The sequence below is a fragment of the Paralichthys olivaceus genome, chromosome 3 (genome assembly GCF_024713975.1).
Source record: "Paralichthys olivaceus isolate ysfri-2021 chromosome 3, ASM2471397v2, whole genome shotgun sequence".
NCBI lineage: Eukaryota > Metazoa > Chordata > Actinopteri > Pleuronectiformes > Paralichthyidae > Paralichthys > Paralichthys olivaceus.
This window is the reverse complement of record NC_091095.1, coordinates 6,526,066-6,546,718: the sequence shown is the minus strand read 5'-3', so window position 1 is coordinate 6,546,718 and position 20,653 is coordinate 6,526,066. Positions and strand designations below refer to the sequence as shown.

The window sequence follows — 20,653 nt, the reverse complement described above, 5'->3', positions numbered from 1 at the left end:
CCTGGTGATTTGTCACTGGGTTAGACGATTACATAATAGCATAACATCATATTCAGCAGTCTGCCCCGTCCTCCATTTTGATGTAGTGCATGTCTGCCCTGTACCTGGGTGATGTGAGTGTGTGTGTGTGTGTGTGTGTGGGGATCAGTCCTTGTTTTGGATGGCTGCAGTGATGTTAGGTGCATTATGTAAGACTGGTGGTTCTTAACCTTTTCTGGTTCACAGGCCCAGTGAAAGAAATGGATGTCTACGTAACACTCAACAAAAATCGCTCAATACATAATGCAACTTTGGTAAACGCTCTGTAAATCTGGCTTTTCTCAATTAAACAAGGTCATAACATCAAAAATTCATATATTCACTTTTTATCCTCAATAAAAACCTCAATATTAAATTAATAATTTATCCTGAGTCTACCTCATTATTTTAGGCTCTATACCCGCCGGGAAGGGAGGGATTGCTATGTTATGCAATGTATGGATTAGAGGCGAGGGGAAAGAGCTGCTGCTGTGATTTGACTACAAAAGCTTCAAGGTGACTCTTGTCCCTCATAAAAGCAGCAGTAAAATGTGCTCACATTAGGCAGGCAGTGGCAGACAGGGGATGTTGTTGTGCTCATTATTCCGTGAGGCTTGTGAAGGCGAAAACCACCGTCTGTATAAAAGAAGGAATTAGCATTTGCCCGCTAATGCACACAGTGTATACACAAGTTAGTGGTAACGTGATATATCAGGCTCGTCACAAGGGGCAGGTCAGAAACATTACGCTCTGTTGTTAGACGGGAGGAAAAGGAAATGAGCTCAGATATGAATCTGTAACAGGAAGCTGCCGTGACAGCAAAGAGATATGTGCTTGTTTCTTTTGTCTGTGTGTTAATGCAAATGTCGAGGTTTGTATTTGCACGTATTGAGGTTCTTGGGTGCACATATTGCATTTGTAATAGCTGTTTATTCTCTCTCCTCTCGGAATGGGGACTCATGTCTTGCTTATCTCATTGTATAGCCTATTTCTGAGCATATACAGAGGGGGATTTGTGGGGGTTGGGTGGGCGCCGGATAGAAAAAGGGATATTGCGTGATTGAGAAATCCTTAAAAATCTCAGTGTTGTGAGCTCTGCCTTGTTTGGTTCACAAGGGCTTAAACCAGGGGACGTGGCCACACCCATTTTAGCCATTAACTACCAGTCCAGCCCATTAACGGCCACGTTCAGGATAAAGTGTCCTTGAACGAGGCACTGAGGTCTCGCTGCTCACTGACTGTAATATTCTAGGAGTGACAGGTAAAAAGCTAAAGAGAGCAAATAAAGGTAAAGAGCTCAGAGGGAAACATTAGCAGCCTGAGGGGAGCCGTGACATTTAGGCCGGGGAGAATAATGGCACCAGGATCAGGTGTTTTAGTAGTTTTATTAGGGAAACATTATATGTTAGGCCAGGTTTTATTTATAAGGACAATGGGCAATGAATCAACAATCCCTCAATGTACCACATGTACCACATGTTATAGGCAGCCGGCTATAATTCAACTGCAGACCTTTGGCAAGATGTTTTGAGATCCATCTTGTTAATAAAGATGATTAATCAGAAGGATTAGAAGATGAATCCCTGCGCTCTTTTTCTTTTATGTCAGTAAATGGGCTACACTATACTGCCCTGAAATATTATTAACCCTTTTGCCTCAAAAATCACATTTCCTGGGAATATTCAGGGTATCACCACTTTTTTCTGTCCTAATTGTCTGTTCATCTGAGCTGAACCTTCGGCAAAGATGCTCATTTATAAGTTTTGGATGGGGGCGGGGTACAATACCAAATATTGGTTACTTTTTCTTAATATATTGCACTTATTCTCACTTATTCTCAGTACCAAAAGAATATTTTAATTTAGGTTTAAAGTAATTTACAAGGATTTAGCTTTGACACCATATCAATGATTGCTGCAGTATTTAAATCCACTGTATTCAAAGAGGCTTCAATTGATTTTTATGATACATCTTAATTGAATGACCTCTTAACCTCCTTATGGAGTCAGCTCATTTGTCATGAATTGTTTGAATAGAACAATTATCATTTTACAAGAAAAATCATTTAACTGTAGAAAAATCAGACAAGGTCAGTAACAAAGTGTACAGAAGACATCTTGTCTATGCTCTCATTCATGTTATGGAACCTTTAGAACCATAGGAACCACTGGATAAGAACAATCATATCATACATTCAATAATCTGTATTTTTATTTATCTTGACTCAAATGAGAATTGTTTAAATGTAAGTGAACACAGACAGATGTACTCTCTCCATTAAATATGATGAAGATGATCTAACCCGACAGACTAATGTTCCACCTTTTGCTTTCTCTCCATCTTTCTGTCTGTTCAAGGCCTGGACTTTCTTTTTTCTGTCTGGATTTCCAAATGAAAATCTGTCGCCAATCCTGAATCCAGAACATGCAGCAAGTTTTCCAAACCCGAGTCTAAATACCAAACTTGTTATTACTCACGGTAGCATTATTTGGCTCTGCTGTGGACCAGTCACTGGTGAACTCCTGACCCACTGGCACTCAGACAATGATTCTTCTGTCGGAGCTGTTCAGCTGCTCGTCTGCCTGCCTTTGTGTTTTACACTCTCTTTGTCTCTGTGGTTGTCTTTCCCCAACTTTCACTCTTTCTGTCTCTTCCCTTCTTTGTATGTCTGTCTTATTTCCTCTTTCTCTTGCAGGCATCCCTTTCTCTTTCCTCCTGTGTGTCTCTTTCCCTTCTTTTGCACTCCAAAGCACCACATGACGTAAATGTTTGATGGCCTCGCGGAGGCGAATGACTGCTCTGTTTTCCACTCACACAAAAAGCACATTAAGGAGAGAGAGGGAGATCTGAGGGAAGTAAGCAACAGCCATGGGAATAGGAAGAGGGGAGGAAGAGGGGAAATGGAAAAGACAAAAGGAAAAAATGGGAATAGAAGCTCTATTTCCTCAGCAGAAATTTTGACATTTAATGAATCTTAAATGCAAATATAAGTGGTAGACATTACCCAACACCTAACTAAAGATCATCACACCTACATATCTGTGAAATGTAAAACACTTCAGCCTTTTTTTATTTACTTTCTACAGTAGAAAACTGTGCTCACTTGGATTATGCAGATCTTGGCTTCCTCCTGTGTGTTGATGTTCATCAGAGACTTTCAGGGGAGCAAAGAGAAGGCAAGAGGTGGAGGGAAGAAAATGCACATGCTGTGTATTTAGAGAAGAGGGAGACACGAACATAGAAATAGCAGACCTGGTTTCCCACACTGGGTGTCAGCCCTGGCAAAAGTCGCTCGATGCAGACAGTTATTTACCTTAGTTTAAATGTCAAAGTAAATATCCATCTCACAGCCGCAGCTCGTCCAGTGCTCTGTCTGCTATTCATTTGTGTCTTTTCTCCACTCGCACTGTGACTCACCCAAATTCATCTTTATATGAACGTCAGGGAAGGATTGACATGATAATTGATGCTTGAGCCAGCGTGTTTGTGCCAACTAAACACTAATATTACTTTAATCACGTTAGCGTAGTGAGTTTCTTTCTGGCCCTACAGCAGGAAACAGTGCCAGCATTGCACAGCATTGCACTTCATTCTGTGGGTGTTGCATTTAAGCCTAAATGACACAAAGCTAGTACTGTCCCAAAAAACATGGGGCTTTGAATGAATAGAATGATCAGTGAATCCTCAAAAGAAGGGACGAGGAAAAAATCAAACTTTAATGTTTTACTTTGTTAGCATGCAGGTTGTATTAACGTCAGCCACATTAGTTAAAGGAAACTTGTCACAGTTACAAGACGGCAAAGCTGTTCTAGTTTTCATGTGATTTTCCAAACTGATAAACCAATTTATCTTTAGCATATCCGAGACTTGACTTGTGAGGGGTCATCTTTCTAATTTTAAAAGTCACTTCAAACGTTTGACCTTTTTTGACGTCTTGCTAGCTTAGGTTCTTACGTCGTAGTCAGTCACATGGCCATGTATGCCTGTTCCAATGTCAACGCTGGAAATCTCAAATAAGAGCTGTGATGCACAAAACTCCATCTGAGAATGCAAATAACAATTAAAGCTTACGCAAATAACGATTGTGAAAAACGCAGCAATTTATCTACGAATTCACCGTGAGTTACCGTGGCAATAGAAGCTTCCAAGCTTAGGGATATTTGGGTCAGCGCTACAAAAAGCTCTTACTTTACCAGCTAGCTGCTGCTGCAAAGTTAGCCTACACATTTAGGATTTCTATGACCATTATTCCATTAGACACAGAAAAGTGTATTTGGTGGAGATGCTTTCGATAACTGTCATTGACTTTGGTGATTTTCCTTTTCAAAAAAACCAACAAGAAATCTACAGTACCTTAAAAAAAACAAGTCTTCTGGGAGAGGAATAGACTTGTAATGCTAACATCATGGGTAATGAAGCAATGCATGTGTCCGTCCCGTAAATGAGCTGAATGGCTGGAATGTTCCTTCAACATCAGTCATTTTTGAGTCACTGATGAATTTGGTGATGTGGACAGTGATTCAGAGGTCTGCATCCAGACTACCTCCTCCCCTCTGCCTCTCTCCCTCCTCCTCCTCCTCTCCTACTGCTGACTCGGTTCAGCGACCTCCATCTCTCTCTACTGTCTCGCTGTACTGAACCAGCCGAGCAGAAAGTTAACTATTACGGATGGATGAAGGAGTATGATGGCTCAAGGTTGTGTGTGTGTGTTAATATGTTGGCATGTGATTATCTTGGCTGGGATTAAGGTTTAAAGGGGTGCAATCTTATGTGACGGACAGATGACATGTTTCACACCCTTTTACATGTTTGCAGCACATTACACACACAGCTTATTAAATTCTCATTTTAACTGCTCAGTAATGACAGGATCGGCCCTGGCTACAGGTTTACAGCTACATCCTCCTCTCGATAAACACGAGGGAGTCAACAATTTCACATTTTTTACAATGTGAAACAACTCCCTTATGTTGACACACACACACACACACACACACACACACACACACACACACACACACACTAACATATTAACTGAAGCTGTTTTCCAGTTTTATGCATGCAGTGGTAAAGGGCTGATGGGAAGGTAACCACTGTTTCCCCCGGGATGTCCTGGTGGTTGCTTTAAGCTACTGTAAAGAACATACTGTACCATGTACTTACACAGCTGTCACTTTGAATTTAACTGATGAAGTGTAGTGCCTGTCATCCCACCACTGCCTCTTTTATACTCCCTTGTATACGGTCGACCATGGCAAAAATGCCTTTGAATGCCTTTTCCCAGTTACTGTATTTCCCCCTTTCTCAGTGTTAAAGCCTGAGCTCTGTCAAACAGTTAACTGTGTGTTCACCTCATACGAGTGGCTTCTCTCATTTTATTTGCAATCATGTGACTTTATCATGAGACGGACCAGCATTATTGTAAAACTGTATTTATTAGTGCATAAACAATGAAAACACTTACTGTGCCGCAGAGTTTGAGATTGATTCTCAGTGGGAACTGTACTAAAGCATCCATTTAATATTTTGTGAAGTCATTTGATTAAACACGATGTGGAGTATCCTGTCAGTTTTAGAATATCAGCAGTTAAGATCTCCGAGAAGCGTTAAGATTGTTTTATCTTTTCATATAATATTTAACTATGAACGGACTTGAAAGTAGGAACCACAGTGATTAGCTTGTACGTGTGTGATTAACTTGGCTTCAGCTTCTGTTGCTAGGCTGGAGCTGCAGGCAGATCTGCTGGGGTCTCGGGAAAACATGTGGCCTTTAGCACCAGCATTCAGGAAACATTGGAAACCCCATTTGTCTTCATTATATTCAATGCTCATCCCCTCTTCTCCTCCTCCTCCTCCCTCTCCCCGTGCTCATCTCTCTACAACCCCCATCCCCCATCGCTCCTGCCATGTAGCCTCGGATGATGATGTGACATTTTGGAAGGAAAGTTTGGAAGCTCCAGAGGCAAAATCTCTCCTTTTTTGACGTCGTTCAAACTGATTATTTCTAGCTGATTTTATACATTTATACGTGACCTCCGATCTATGCTGCTGGATCGGAAAAGTCAACCACCTCTTTATGAGATTTGCCCTCTTTTTAAATCTTTTGGATAGGGTAAAACTGATTTGTCTTTCCCAGAGATGCACACTGTTCTCATGAAGTGAGGGCAACTGAAAAAAGCAGCTGGCGAGACTGAGGCACATTGAACCAGAGCAATTAGCTGTCATTTCAGTTCAGAGGTAAATAATGGGTTGATTTTATATGTCGCAAGACCATGCACCTATTCAGACTGAGCTTTTATGCTTTTAGGGGCAGAATTTTGCCATTATAACATATTGCTCACTGTGTGACTGAACAAGCATGTGTGTGTATGTGTGCGACATGCATACCTCCATCCTGTGTCATTAAATGGTAACTCATGATAGTGTGTGTCCATGCCTTTGTGTGTAAGTGTGTGAAGTACCAGCTGTGTATTCTTTTCAGCCCATTCAGACGAGCACAAGGGTTCATCACTACCAGGAGCTCGAAAGCACCATCGGTAGGAGCTGAAGTAAGCAGAACCCCCACACACACACATTTCTGTGTGCCCTCTAAGAAAGAAGCAGCGATTATTCTCCACTTGATTGCTGTCTGTCACACTGACTGAAAGGAATTGTGGCAGCATTCTAGTCTTTATTTTCAGCTGGCAACAATGTGCAGCGATGCAAAAACGAGGCAGAGCTGCACTGTGCTTTATCTTATCGAATGAGCGCAGACTCGCTGCATTAGGAAACTGGAGTTGTTGTTGCAGAAGTTGTTTGAGTTGAGCACAGATTTAAGATAGGAAAGAACATTTGTCCCTCGCACAGACTCGCGACCCATTAACCTTTTGATCTTGTCAGGAAAACAGGGCCCGAGATTCTTAGATGGACAAGTGAAATGATTCTAATTGTAACTTCATGAGGTTAGTTCATCAGATATTTTCTTGTTTTTTAGTTTTCCACCTAACACACACAGTACACTTGTCTTTAAGCACAGATTAACTATGTAAAGTGAATTTTGAGTCCTTCTGCAAAGACTGAACTTCATGTACCAACTATATTACTGTATATAACTGGATCTACATACTGTTTGTTTATACACCAGCATTGGACAGAGACAACTGTGTGTTGTGATACCGTACTATATGAGTACATTAGAATTTGAATTTGATTGATACAACCTACATTGCACTCACCAACTCTACCCACTCTTGTGTAACCATCATGTTTAAGCTCTGTCAGACTGGTTGTTAAAATTACAATAATAATCTTCAGTTGTACGTCATCAGGTGTTTCGGCCTTTTAATCACGTTAAAAGCCGAACCTGAGGGTTCGCTGAGGCTAAAGGTAAATCTATGGCAGAACTATGAAAGCCATGTAATAGTTATAGTGTATAACTTCAAATTATATGAGTATAATGTTAAATAAATTAAATAATGTCATTAATTGGGTTATCACTGACACTGTTGGAGTTTGGATGGAAACAGTGTCTGTTAACCGTCTGGCTCCAAGGTGCCCTGTCTGAAACTCCATCTCACAATAGGATCTCTGTGCTCGTGTCTGATAAACAAGCTTTTGGCAACACATTCACACATTATCACATTTTCATCGTCCTTGTCATAATCTTTGTTTACTTCCTCTTTCTCCTTATGGTCGACGCTGTCATTGGTAATTTCCTGTACCATGTACCGCACTTATCAGTTTCCTCTGCGTGCACCAGAGCTGAGCAAGTGTAATAATCTATGTGTGTGTTTTAGCAGCAGAGTGTGTGACTCGGTGCATGTAAAGCAAGTGCATCTGTGTCTGTTATTTCTATGTGTGTGCACGTCTCCTGTCTCCTTGACTCACTGTCACCACAGGCCTATGGGGAAACCACCGCCCACACACTTTCTGATATGCAGTATGAGATGCTGTGTGTGTGTGCGTGCGTGCGTGTGGCACTCGCTGATGTAAATAAAATTGGACTTGTAGAGAGGCGGAAGGGTTTATAGTTAGTTTGTGCTCATGGTTGTATTGTCAGTGTGTTTCTCAGTGTGTGTGATAGAGACACCAAAGAGAAGTAAGCAATGGATATATTGAAGTTCATCATCGTCTTGACACAAACATAAAATACAGAGTTACTCTTATTGAATTTGTTATGCAATAATGTTCTCCATTGTTTTATCACCCCTTGTGGGGTAAAGTGCATCCTCTTCCTCAGTGGATGTTACCCTTGTTTACAGCTGCACTGTTTGAACACTTTATCGTAACTAAGACATGTCTCTTGCCAACATTTAAAAAGAAGAAGCCATCTATCTGTTAACAGTGGTAGAAATGAGGCGAAACATTGCACAAGTGTGCTGCTTGAGGCAACTGATCCTTGAAAGCTTTTTTCACCAAACTTTTCTCAACTTGTTTGGTTATAAAGTTTAATTTTGTATCTATATCTTTAAAGTAATGTTGTCTTTTAGTCATGCACTGTGCAAACCAAATCAATGTCAAATAACGACAGGACACAGTGAATATTGTGACATTTTGAGGTGTAAGATCATTCCATTATCACCACTGTCCACACGGAAATGTTTCTGTTTGTTTATGAGCGATAGTCTCAAATGTCGGGGGTCAGGTGTCAACACGTTTGCCTCTTTTGTGGCATGTGTGTCTGTTAAATAATGGAGACCTGAGGGTCACAGACAGCATGTGGCTGTTGTCCATGCCGGGTTGTTGGCATTGAAATAATCTGTTCAGAGCCCGCTCTAAACATGCCTGTTTGGAATGGGCTGTTTGTTTCCCCTGTGCAATAGTGACGTGCAGACTTGTGGTTGATCTGCAGGTCGGGGAGGGAGGGAGGGTTGATGGGTGGATGACTCAAGCATATATGTGGATTAGGATGATGTCAGAGCTGATCAGGGCATCTCTGCTGTGCAACAAGTAAGTGGGACTCTGCAGAAACCTCAGCTCCCGAATCAGTTGCTGCCATTATCGTGAAGGTTCCCGTTGTGGTAAACCTGCTGTTGTTTCTCAGTATTGAATTTATCTTGGGTCCAAAGTCACCTTCTCTATCTGTCTCTGTGCCTCTCCTGCCTTCATGTGCAGACAGTAACTGAGTGTGGGTTCCCATAGGTGTGCTCATTTTGAAGTCCCATGGCCACTCTCAGATTCGTGTCCCACTTCTAGTTGACCCCTCTCGTTGTTCGTTGTCCCTGCAGGCGGTGGTTTTGTTTGGGCTGTTTGTGCTGATATTCATGTGTCAGTCAGGGATAAATGCAGGGAAATTTCTTCTGCGTCTGTGTGGCTGTCTAGTATAGAGTCTCGTTTGTTTTTCACTGCCTCCAGAGGCCAAAGACTTCTCACACATTAACAGGCTGTTACTGAGAACAAGTGTGCCACTTTACAGGGGTTTAACACACGAGATCAGTCCACATAGTGCTTCTCATTTTCAAAATCCTCTGGACGCTAAAAAGTTGACTTGAATGTTGGGAAACAGCATTAGACCGAGACTTGCTCTATCCAGACTTTATCTGTGTGTCATTTTCAACCTGCCGCCTCCCCCCTCTCTCCATCATGTCTGTCTCATGATTAAGACTTTTGCCTTCAGTCCATCTCTGTTCATTATCCTGGCTCTCTAGCAACACTTGTTTAGTTAGTGTCACATGGATTTAAACACATGCAAACTGTGAAAGGCCTTTTCATATACTGGTCAGACTTCTGCAATGACCCCGCTGCCCTACATGTACACATGAGTGGCTGAAACGTTTGTATTTCAGCCACTCATTGTATTGTTTTGTATTTAGATGTTTTTGTCTGTGTTGTCAATCCCTAACATTTTCATGTCAACTTAATCGCCTGCTACAAATTTATCGCGCCTGACATTTAAACACGCATCTGTCCCAAACATATGGGCTTGTAGGTGCCCTCTAAACCTATTAGTAGTTTGAGAAGGTTGTTATCATCCATTTGCTCTTCATCCAGTTCGCGGAGCCGAGTAGACACAGATCTGATGATTTAAAGCTTTTTCTTTGTTTTATTTTTTTACAATTTGGATAGATGGATGGCATTGTAACGTCCACACAGCTGCTTGCTTGCTGTGAATTTTCCTGCTGTAATGTCACATGGGCTCACTGAGACATTTCTGGACATTTTAAGTTTCAGAAAACAGAAGAAAGTAAGTAGCATTTTCACATGCAGCAACCTGGAACAATTTAGGAAGATGTCGGCAGCCCATCACATGTCTGAAAGCAGCTTTACACTGGATCAGTGGACAGAATGGACCAGCTCAGTCCTCCCAGGAAGGGGCCTTCACTTGATACATAACTCAGTCGCATGTGGGAGAGACTTCATATTAGAAAACATTCCAGGGGGCGCAGTGGAAATCCACAGACATAAATACATGTCATGCATGCATAGAGGTATACTGTTCACAGAGAGAAAAACACAGACTGAGCGCACACAGAAAAAATATATAGATTAGAAAAATTATATTTGGAACTTCATGGAGAAGTTAATGAGGAACACATTCCAGTTAAGAAGTGTGACACACACACACACTCACACACACACACACACACACAGACACATACACACACACACACACCATAGTTTTAATTGGCATGACAAATGGTTGGCTGGAATAACATTTCAGAATCCGTGGCCTAGAAAACCCCAAAAAGTCTTCGTTGTTGTTTGTTCTCTCTCTTTTCCTTGTCTGATTTATTTGTCTCTCTTCCTCTTACTTTCTAATGTCCACCTCAACATGTACAAAGTTATCACAGGTGACAGGAGACTCTCATAAACACTAAATGTATTTTTACTAAAGTTATATTTAGTCATTCAGTTAAGCATAGACCTTTTCTCCGTCACTCACAATTGTAGTTTTTGAAAAATGTGTTATTATTTTCAACGTGCATCTGTTTATGCATCCCCATTAGCTCATTAACTGCGAGTCTTCCAGGAGTCCTCCCACTCTGTTTCCATCCTCACACGTAACCTTTCAGATTATTCCAGGAGGCATCGAGCTCTGAGCCAATGAGTCTGGCATTTGAAGGTCAAACGTACAGAATCACGGTGGAGCCGTGAACCTCTGATCAGACTCAAGAGCAGTGGAAAACAGAAATGAACCAAACGCACACATTAACATGTGTGTCGTATTACTGTGAGGAATCAGATGGAATCCCTGAAGAACAGAAACAGTTTCCCCGTTGTGAACTTTTCAACTCCTCTCTTAAAACCTTTTTTCCATGGGTGCTCTAATAATCTTCAGCTTCAGTGAGACAAACTTTAATTCAGTCTCTAGTTAATGAAAAGCCTTGTTGTGCTCACATTCGTTGCAGCTCCACTTTAATTAGCAAAAAGCCACAGTTTATGAACAAGAAATGTAGTTTTGGAGACACAAACATGTTTTTATACGGCCTCACAAAAACTGTCAGAGTGAAATGTCTCAGTGAAAAACAGAGAAATGAAAAATGGTTTTGTCCTTTTCAAATGAAGCACAAAGCAAAGTTCTGTTTTAAAGCCTGAAACACAACAAAAACTTGTGTCTGCAGGGTTCTTAAAAAATCTAACATCAAATCCTCTGAAATTTAGGCTTTAAGATGTCTTGAATATGATTGTGACCTGGAATGGATATTGAATTTATCTTTGTACCTTTAACTGTCTCCTCTTCCTCCCAACTATCCAGAAATGCCAAAATATTTCAAGGACAATCTTGTTCCAAAGACATTTTTGGAGCCAGAGTAGTAATCAGGCAACTGAGATCCTGACGCTTCACTTCACTGGGGAGCTGTTATATGTCGTCCATGTTCATGTACAGCCCGTGATTGATCACGATGCAAAACACACCAATAACCAGCTTTCTAGTGTGTCATGATGAGATCTGTGGGCTCACATGGCTTCTCACTCAATAATAATAAAAGTGATATTTCTAGAAATGACACGTTCAAAGTTATTGACACTGCTTTCGTCTAATATAGGTCAGTGCAGGTTCAAGGAGATTTGGTTTGAGTATTTAGTGCCGTGGTTGAAGCCGCTTTAATAAAGAATTCGAAGCTCTCTGCATCTTGCACAAGAGAAAGCTCAAATTAGTAACTTTGGGTGTAAAGGAGCTCACTCTGCATCGGAGGTCAGAAAAAAGAAGCTGCTTTAAAAAGCCTGCAGGAAACAACTGCCAGCACACAGTGTTGTTTTGCCCCCTGCACGTCTCACTCTGTACCAACGATGCTAACTCCTGCAACTCCCATGTCAACAGTAAAATCTCTGGACTTTAGAGCTCAGCATCAGTCAAAGGAAAGCGACGAGTGGCCTGGATGTTGTATACACACACACCCATCACGTTAAATGTTCAGTAATTTTAGGACTTGGTTTTCCTCCATATCCTTCATTTTTATTTTGCCTGTATTGATTTGAAAATAATCTCAGACAATTTTATTATGGAAGCCAAATCCACAAAACGCTTATATTATGTATTTTGCAGTCAGACACCATGCAGAGGCCTTGAAATCCCCAAATCTCTCACTGAGTGTCGCCTCAAGGTTGAAGACAAACTGGCAAAACAACAGATCAATAGATGAGGGAGAGCAGGAGAGCAGGAGAGCTGGAGGAGATATGTCAGGACTTCTTCAAACAAAGTACAGGAATGTCACACTTGTTTTCCGGCTGCATTTTTCTTTTTCTCGCCATGTTTCATCCCTTCATTTTTCATCAGCGCCTCAGTCTGCTCTGACGTTTCTCAGCTGAGATCATTGCCACTGAACAAACGACCATCATGAGGAAGTTGTGGAACGTCCTGCTCGATGTGTGGATGTGTGAGTGTTCCTATAATTCAAAGATGACAGTATCAAAAGCTGTCAGTTGTTGTAATATTCAGCTTTGACTCCGGTAACGTCCTCCTTCTTACATCTCGCCTTCCAAGCTGAGCTCCGTGCACATCCCTGCTGACAGAGTACTGAGGAATAAATACACGCACATCACAGGATTAGGCCGCAACACATTTTTTCGGAAGGCTTGATTTTACTGATTTCCTCTTCGGCTTAGCTGGATCTGGCTCTTAGTGACATCTCAGAGCTTAACCTCTTGCAGCACATGTGGAGATCCAACACCGAGTCCTCTGCATTTCGGATGTATCTGCTCAAAGTGGTTAAGACTGTACGACTTCAGGTTTTCACCCATTTCTGTGAGTTGAGGACTAAAAAAAACCTAAGTAGTCGTAGAATTAGACAAAAAGATAGATTCCACTCTCATTAGTCCAAGTTCATCAACCAGCAGGTTTCAAGCTCACTGTTCAACACATTTATAAAAACAGTAATTTACCTCCACGCCACAGAGGTTATGTTTTTGACTCTGTGTCGGTTGGTTCACTAACAAACTCCTGAATAGATTTCCAAAAAACCTTGTGGATGGATGCTGCATGGACCGAGATACAGCCCATTACATTTTGGGCGGGGGGGGGGCACTGGATATTTTTCAACATGTTGACAGATGTTTTTTGTTTTTTTTTTCATTTCCCTTATCCATGAATTTCCCCCCGGGATATTCATGGATATTGGATATTGAGAAAATGAATTGTATTTAAAGGGACTGCAGGGCCTTGGCGGAGGTATGCACCCTATTGAGTGACGCTGAATCCATACAAAGTGAGTTCAAGACTTCAGGAAATCACTGAACCATGACAAGAAATAGTCCCACAAATAATCCCACATTTTTGGTTTTTGAACATACTTAAAAATATTTGGCAACCTGGCAGTTTTTGGGTCATGGAGCTAAAAAGAAACGGCTTCGTCTCACGTCACATAAAACCTTCCTGTTCTCCGTATACTGCTGCCACGGATAAAGAAAAATCTTCTTCCCTACTAACCACAAAGAAATAAAACATTGATCATGTAAGGATTCCTTGTGTCATATTCTTGCCTTTTATTATATCGACATTAGTTTGTCAAACACTTTGGAACAAGGCTGCAAAAGTTTAACAAGCTACTATCATTATGTCACTTGTGTGTGTGTGTGTGTTTGTGTGTGTCTGATGGTTACAGATGTGTGTGTGTGTGTTCAATCAGACACTGATCCAGACCATTTTGGCATGTGCCCTGCGTGTTCACCGCGCCACATCTGACTGATAATTAAATCCCTTCTCTCCGCTTTTCCTCTTCTTTCCGCTCATTCCTGGCGACACTCCTCCTCCGCTCCTGTCTTTTCTCGTTATGCACGTTTGCTCCCTTTTCTTCTCGCCCCGGTATTTTCTCGTGCCTCCACTCCCTCCTTATTCCTCTGCTGTTCATGTGTCATCGACAGCTTAGTGTAGCCTGCCCTGTAGTCATGACTAATTCAAAGCCAACACAGACCTTTTTTTATTTTCCTCTCTAATGCATGATGCGTCAATTATTCACGCAGCTTCACAAAAATATTTCTAATGGCTGGCACATACACACATCATGTACAGGAGAAAAAAACCCATAGGTTAAAGCTGTAATTGTAACAATGAATACATTTCGGGATGTACACAGTTGCCTGGAATTCCTGTTCATTATTAATTAATTAAAAATGAAAATGCTAAACATTCTTGGCGTCAAGAAATCGGTGATGTGCAAAACCAGTTGGACGACGCAGAAATGAAGCCAAAATATCCCGGCTACAATTCCTGCCGTCCTGGACATTTGTAGCCGCAGTCTGTGCAGCAGCGATCGAGTAACAGAGCGGAGGTATTGAGTTCCTGCAGATACAAACAGACGGCCGATAGTGAGTCTGTCTCAAGTTGTCCATCGTGACATTACACCTCAACTGATTAATTCATTAGAACCAAACCTACGAGAATTAGCATTTGAACAAACATCAGTGTGATAAGAGCAACTAAGGTAAATTTATTTAACATCTACTTTGACTTTTTAGTTTTGTCCATGTCCCATGCAGCGAGCCAATGCGCAACGACAAATTCCTGGATCTGGCCCTTTGTCCGCATCCACACCAAAAGTGAAACGCTTCTTCCTTGGTCCATGTCCGCATCCTTCCACCAAGACTAAAGAAAATCAGCTCTGTAGATTTTTGAGATCCTGCTGAAAGACTGACAGACAGTGAAAACATAACGTCCTTGGCGGAGGTAAAAACTATTAAAACACGCCTTTAAGGCTAAAACTTGTCTCTCTGTCCTCTTTGCTCTCAGACTGCTGGAGAGTTGAGGACACTGATTGCCACTATTAAACACATTACCTGCTGCTGCTATGCAGTGGAGCTGAGAGGATATTTCATGTAATCTCCCTCTTTCTCACTCTATTTCCTTCCACTTCCACCTCCTGCCCTCCCTGCAACAATGGGCTCCCTTCACTCGACTGCTTTTCACTCTGATCCATCAGTGCGGTACATTTGTTCAACCTGTTCATCGACTTCATGTCGTGCATGCAGCCTAATAACAGTTATCTTAATTGAAATCAATTGAGGGATATAGAATTGACTGTGGCCGGGAGGGACTGGGTAGCGGAGCCTAATGTATTTCCTGCTCCTCGGCTGCTTATCTATTCACTGTGAGCGTTCCCCCCAAAGATGAGTTCACCTCAGAAAACCCACCAACAGTTGTAATGTTAATGGAGAGATTCGTTTGTGATATCCGTGTATAATCTGTTATCCTGCTTCGAGTGACGCTTCCCTGCACTTGTTTTTCTCCTCAGTGTTTCTGCCGTCTTTGGCAGTTGACAGCAGAGACAGACAGGAAAGATGGGAGGGAGGCGTGATGACATGTGACAAAAGGTTGGGTGCCAGATTGGCGGGTACACAGTATGCATCTGAGTCATCTGAGCCGCAACAAGACCATCAGACCCTGCGGTTTATGGCACTTGCTGCAGCTCCAAGAAGAATAATTGAGATCATTTTGCAGGATTCTGTAGATGCAGCGTTACGGCGTCTTTCTTGCCACAGCAACTGTGACGCTTCCACTTTTTAAGTTGTGAAAACCACAGCATTGCTCATGATCTAAGTTACTTTAGCTTCTAACTACTCTATTAGATTCCGCTTACAAGTGCTAACTGATTTCTGGCTCATGGGCAATTAAAGGGTTTATAATTCACATATTTCACATGTGCATGATTTCTACTGTATATTAATGATGGTTAAAGGTCATGATGTGCACATGTAGTAGGATTTAATGGCTGCGATCATCTCACTCGACCATGATTTTCTCTGCAAATGACTAAATCAATGATTCTAGTCTCTCCTTCATTCATAACATAGTTTTGTAAGTATAAACAAACAAATGCAACATATTTCTGGTGGATTTAGTTTTGATTTGTGTAATTTATTTTATACCCCTGGGCCTTGGCAGAGAGACATTGGGCTCTACTGAGAGCCAATCAGGTTTCCTCCGTTGTTTTTATCTTCAACTAATATGAATAAATCCTTGTGCATCCAAAGTCGTCTCACACCAACTGAAATCGGTCAAACAAATTAAACCTGTTTGTGGAGACAGACCTTTAAATGAAACAGAAGACAAACAAGGTTGCTTGTAGGACACTGCAGTCATTGAGTGTCTGCTGCTGAAAGGTGTTAATGACAGTGCAGGGTGGCAGTGCCCCGGCAGTAAGTGTATAATCTCTTCCTGTTGGGTATGACAGTGATGTTGATGGGATTTCTTACACTTTACAATTTGCATATTTTTGTTTTCCTCTTAAGAAAGTGCTTAAATTGAATTAAGCTGTTCTCTCACCCATCTTTGTTTTTGACAGAATGACAGCAGGGGCTTTAAAAAACCTACTGAGGTGAATAACGTTTCTTAAACCAGAGTGTTGGTGCCAAACTGAAGAAAAATCTTCAGTCATTAAATTACAAGAGTAAAGAAAAAAGGGAAATAACCATCTTTGCTCGATGGAGTTTCACTCACCGAACACTTCCTCCTCCACTAACAGACAATTTCCTCCTTGTCAGTGTGGTTGTTTCTTCAGAATAGAGAATTTCTATCAAATTCAAAGTCTTGATACCTTTGATAGTGGCAACAGACTGATCCTCTGATATTCCCTCTGAGATATATATCAATAATTAATGTTTGCTGTGTTAAATGCAGAGTCGTACAGATGCACACATTAAAGTTAATCATCTCATCTCTGACAAACCAACCTCCTTCTCTTTGTCTCCTGTCTGCCCCAGTTGTTTTTGGGTTGTTTGGGCGAGATTCTCAAGGACATAGAGACAAACTCAGCCTTCCTTCTCTCTCTCTTTCTCTCCCTCTCTCTCCGTCTCTGGTTGTGTTTTTGCATAATGTTAAGTGAATTTGCATCCTTTCGTCAGCTGTGACGCAGGACGTCACTGTTATTTGGCTGATGCAAAGTTGTGGGGGATGTTATTACCAGCATGAGGTGTGTGTGTGTGTGTGTGCGTGTGTGTGTGCGTTCTGCTACGGTACATGAACACATGCACATGAACACACCCTCTCTCTGCCTTGCAGTTCCATAGGATTAATTGTTTATGTGTTTGCCATGTGAAAAATTGGTGTGTGTGTGTGTGTGTGTGTGTGTGTGTGTGTACAAGGGTGAAATGCCAGGGGTGGGGTCTCTTTTTTTAATTCTGTCCACGGAAACGGCTACTGCTCTGTCTCCATGGTAACGAAAGGAGCAGGCACCTTGGGTTTTAGTGAATGTGTACATGTGTGTATGTGGGGGGGAGATTAGGGCGAGATGATTGGGGGTTCGCAGGTGATGCGTAGGTCGCCAGGTGTTGTGCCTACCAGCTTCCAATTTGTGTTGTGGTTCAACAATTGCCATGGTAATCATTTATTTTGCACAAACATAAATCATTATTTTTATTTAATGTTTAGCCCCATCCACACTAATGTGTTTTACTTTTAGAATGCCTCACCCTCTATGTTTACGCCTGGAGTACATGGTCTTGTGTGCAGAAGTAGATGTCATCCCAAAAATGTAGACTTGGTCAACCGCACTGTCAGTCAAGAAGAAAATCAATGCACAAACTCGCAGATAAAAACCAATTAGTTCAATTGAAAATCAATTGGACAAAAGCTACATGAGTGTGGGACGTGAGGATGATAGATAAGTGCTGAACGTATAGAAGAGTACAAGCACTGCATGAATGTGTATGTGAATGAGTAAATGAGATTCATAGTGGTCATTAGATAGGTCTCCCACACACACAGACACACTCACACACACAATTTCCTGTCTCCCCTCGGTGGCAGTTTTCTGACTCTTGGATCATCAGAGGAAATTGAATTGGCTCTCGTAGTTTGGCCCTTGCTCCTGGAGTCCAAACTAAAGGGCCCCTGTTGATGTTTCCAGGGCAACAAAATGACTGACTGGACGTCACCACGGGCAATTTTCAGTCAAACCTCAAACATTATTTGCAGCATCATTTTGCTAATTTGCACCTGTATAACTAAATATTAACTGTGACGAATAGCAATTGCAAAGTTTACATAGTAAAATGGTTGTATTGACATCATTTGCTTTTACTCAATTACTTTATGTATGTCATTATATATTGTTGTCTTATATTCTGGTCGGAGGGAAATATTGTACCTTTTATATAAACTTTACAGATAAAAAATAAATCAAACAAATATATAGAACTTGAATTAAGAACATAAACATACTTCAACTTGTAAAGTTAACTTGTACATTTGTAAAATGTAAAGATAAATGCACATCTGCCTGGGATTGTTTATTCTGTAAAATTAAAGTTATTCATGTTTGCATATATTTGCCAATTGATAAATACTTAAGGCTGTGTTATTTTCCAAATTACCAGTTTTTATTCTACTAAACACGTTCTTGTGTTAAAACAGGGTCTCTCAATAACATTTAGACTCTCATGGGGAGATTAGTTTTGGCTTTATGAGATAATGGTGAGGAAATATCCCATGATACACTTCACTTGAGAGTTTCTAATGAATTAACTCAAAGTAAGTCGAGTGTTCCTCCTTTTGTTGAACCGCCTCACTCCCTCCATTCACCCTGGAGGGATCCCAGACTCCACTTTTAAAACTAATGGCCCAGAAAAGTCACAAAATAAGTTATAATGCTGCCATTGCACAGTCTGGCCTCGCCAATTCCTGTGTGTGTGTGTAGTAATCAGCGTGTGCCTGCATGTGTTTGTGAGTGGCCCTGCAGTGTGTTTAAAGCTGACCTGTCTGCCAGCACCTTGTGTCAAGTGTGCATGGCCTGAAAAGCCTCCATGTGGCCGTGTGCTGCTCTGCCTGCTGGCAGCCAGTGTTCGGCTCTGGGGGAGCGAGCCCCTGCCAGCGCTCGCCATCTGCCAACATGCTCGCAGCCCTCCTCGCGTGGAGCACAAACAACAGACTCCTCTGGAACACAGTGGCACACACGAACACGTTATTTCGCGCCTCTTGCTCATCACCATGCAGCGACTGCTGAGCGTCATGGAACCGATGGAGATGATAAATGCCAGTGACTCTGAACAGCCTTGATAGTCTAATGATGGTTGATAATGACAGTAGCGATAATAATTTGAGGTCACTGAAGAGCCCCCCACCAGTGAGGATGATGCAATTAGCAGCAGCAGTTAGATGAGTCACGTTGCCGTTGAGCCAGAGTAAAACGGCTTCATCGTCAACTCACGCTCCAAGTTCAAACTTAACTTGTGACACGAGCCCGCGTTACCTCCAAAGAAGACAAACACTAATCAGAGAGACAGAATATCAGAAGACCCGAGCTGAAGACAAGTTTAGCACATCGGCTGATGCGTTAAGAATCAAAGACTTCCTCTCATCTGCTATGAATAGTGACAAACGTTAGTGGCTCTGAAGCACTTAGGGTAAATCATCCTGACTTGTGGAGAAAACAATCCGCTTCCTGCCACCGGGGGAGACAAAGAGAGATGAGCTTTTAATTACAGACTTGTTTACTGTTGTCATTTTTATCACCTAAATATGTCCCAGAAGGGTTTTCTGCTTCGCACTGCCTCTCTCTCTCTCTCTCCAATTACATCTGTCATCACAAGCCACTCAGCCAGGCTGGCCGCTGCATTTAAGAGCCCAGCAGACGGTGTGTGCCCACTTGACTCTGGCTCGTGTGCCGGTGCAGAAACAAAAGGTGACAAATGTATACGAGGATCTGGTGAGCGGTGAAGAAGGGCTGGCAGTAGGAGCGTCTGTGCTGGCGCCTATATGCTCCTTATGCTCCATCACGAGCATGGAACATTTCAGAACCATGTTTCTGTCTTGTCAGAGGAATGTGAGGAAACCTGCCAACCACCTGCAGGAGCAATGACTCATGTGATGTATTATTGACATGACGGACGTTTCCAAATGAATCCATGCTGCTTTTTTAATGTTCTGATAAGGATCTCACAAGATTGGATGTGGTTTTAAAATGATAACATTTCTACTTTTGTTTTTTTTTTGCACACATTTATACTAATTGCACAACGATGGATAATTCCAGCTTGGGTCTTACGTTTGCATTTCTGGCATCTGATCCCATTACACAACAATTACTGTCACTTTTCACGAGAACATGATCTACACCCGTGGCTTTTCAGAACAACTCTTAACACGTTTGATTTCTGATGTTGCCAGACAACATGTTGCACGAAGCATAACCCGACCTCACAGGGTAACAAAGCTGTTCATGTAGAATAGTGGTGCTTACTAAAAACACTTACTTTGCTCTGCTTATTGCATGTAAACCCTCAT

General features: G+C 41.8%; 1 protein-coding gene across 3 annotated transcripts in view; it reads left to right on the top strand.

Annotated features, from left to right (window-relative positions):
- pde4ba (phosphodiesterase 4B, cAMP-specific a) overlaps positions 1 to 20,653 on the top strand; it is a 136,443-nt gene that overhangs the window by 39,169 nt on the left and 76,621 nt on the right. The gene's annotated exons all lie outside the window — the stretch shown is intronic.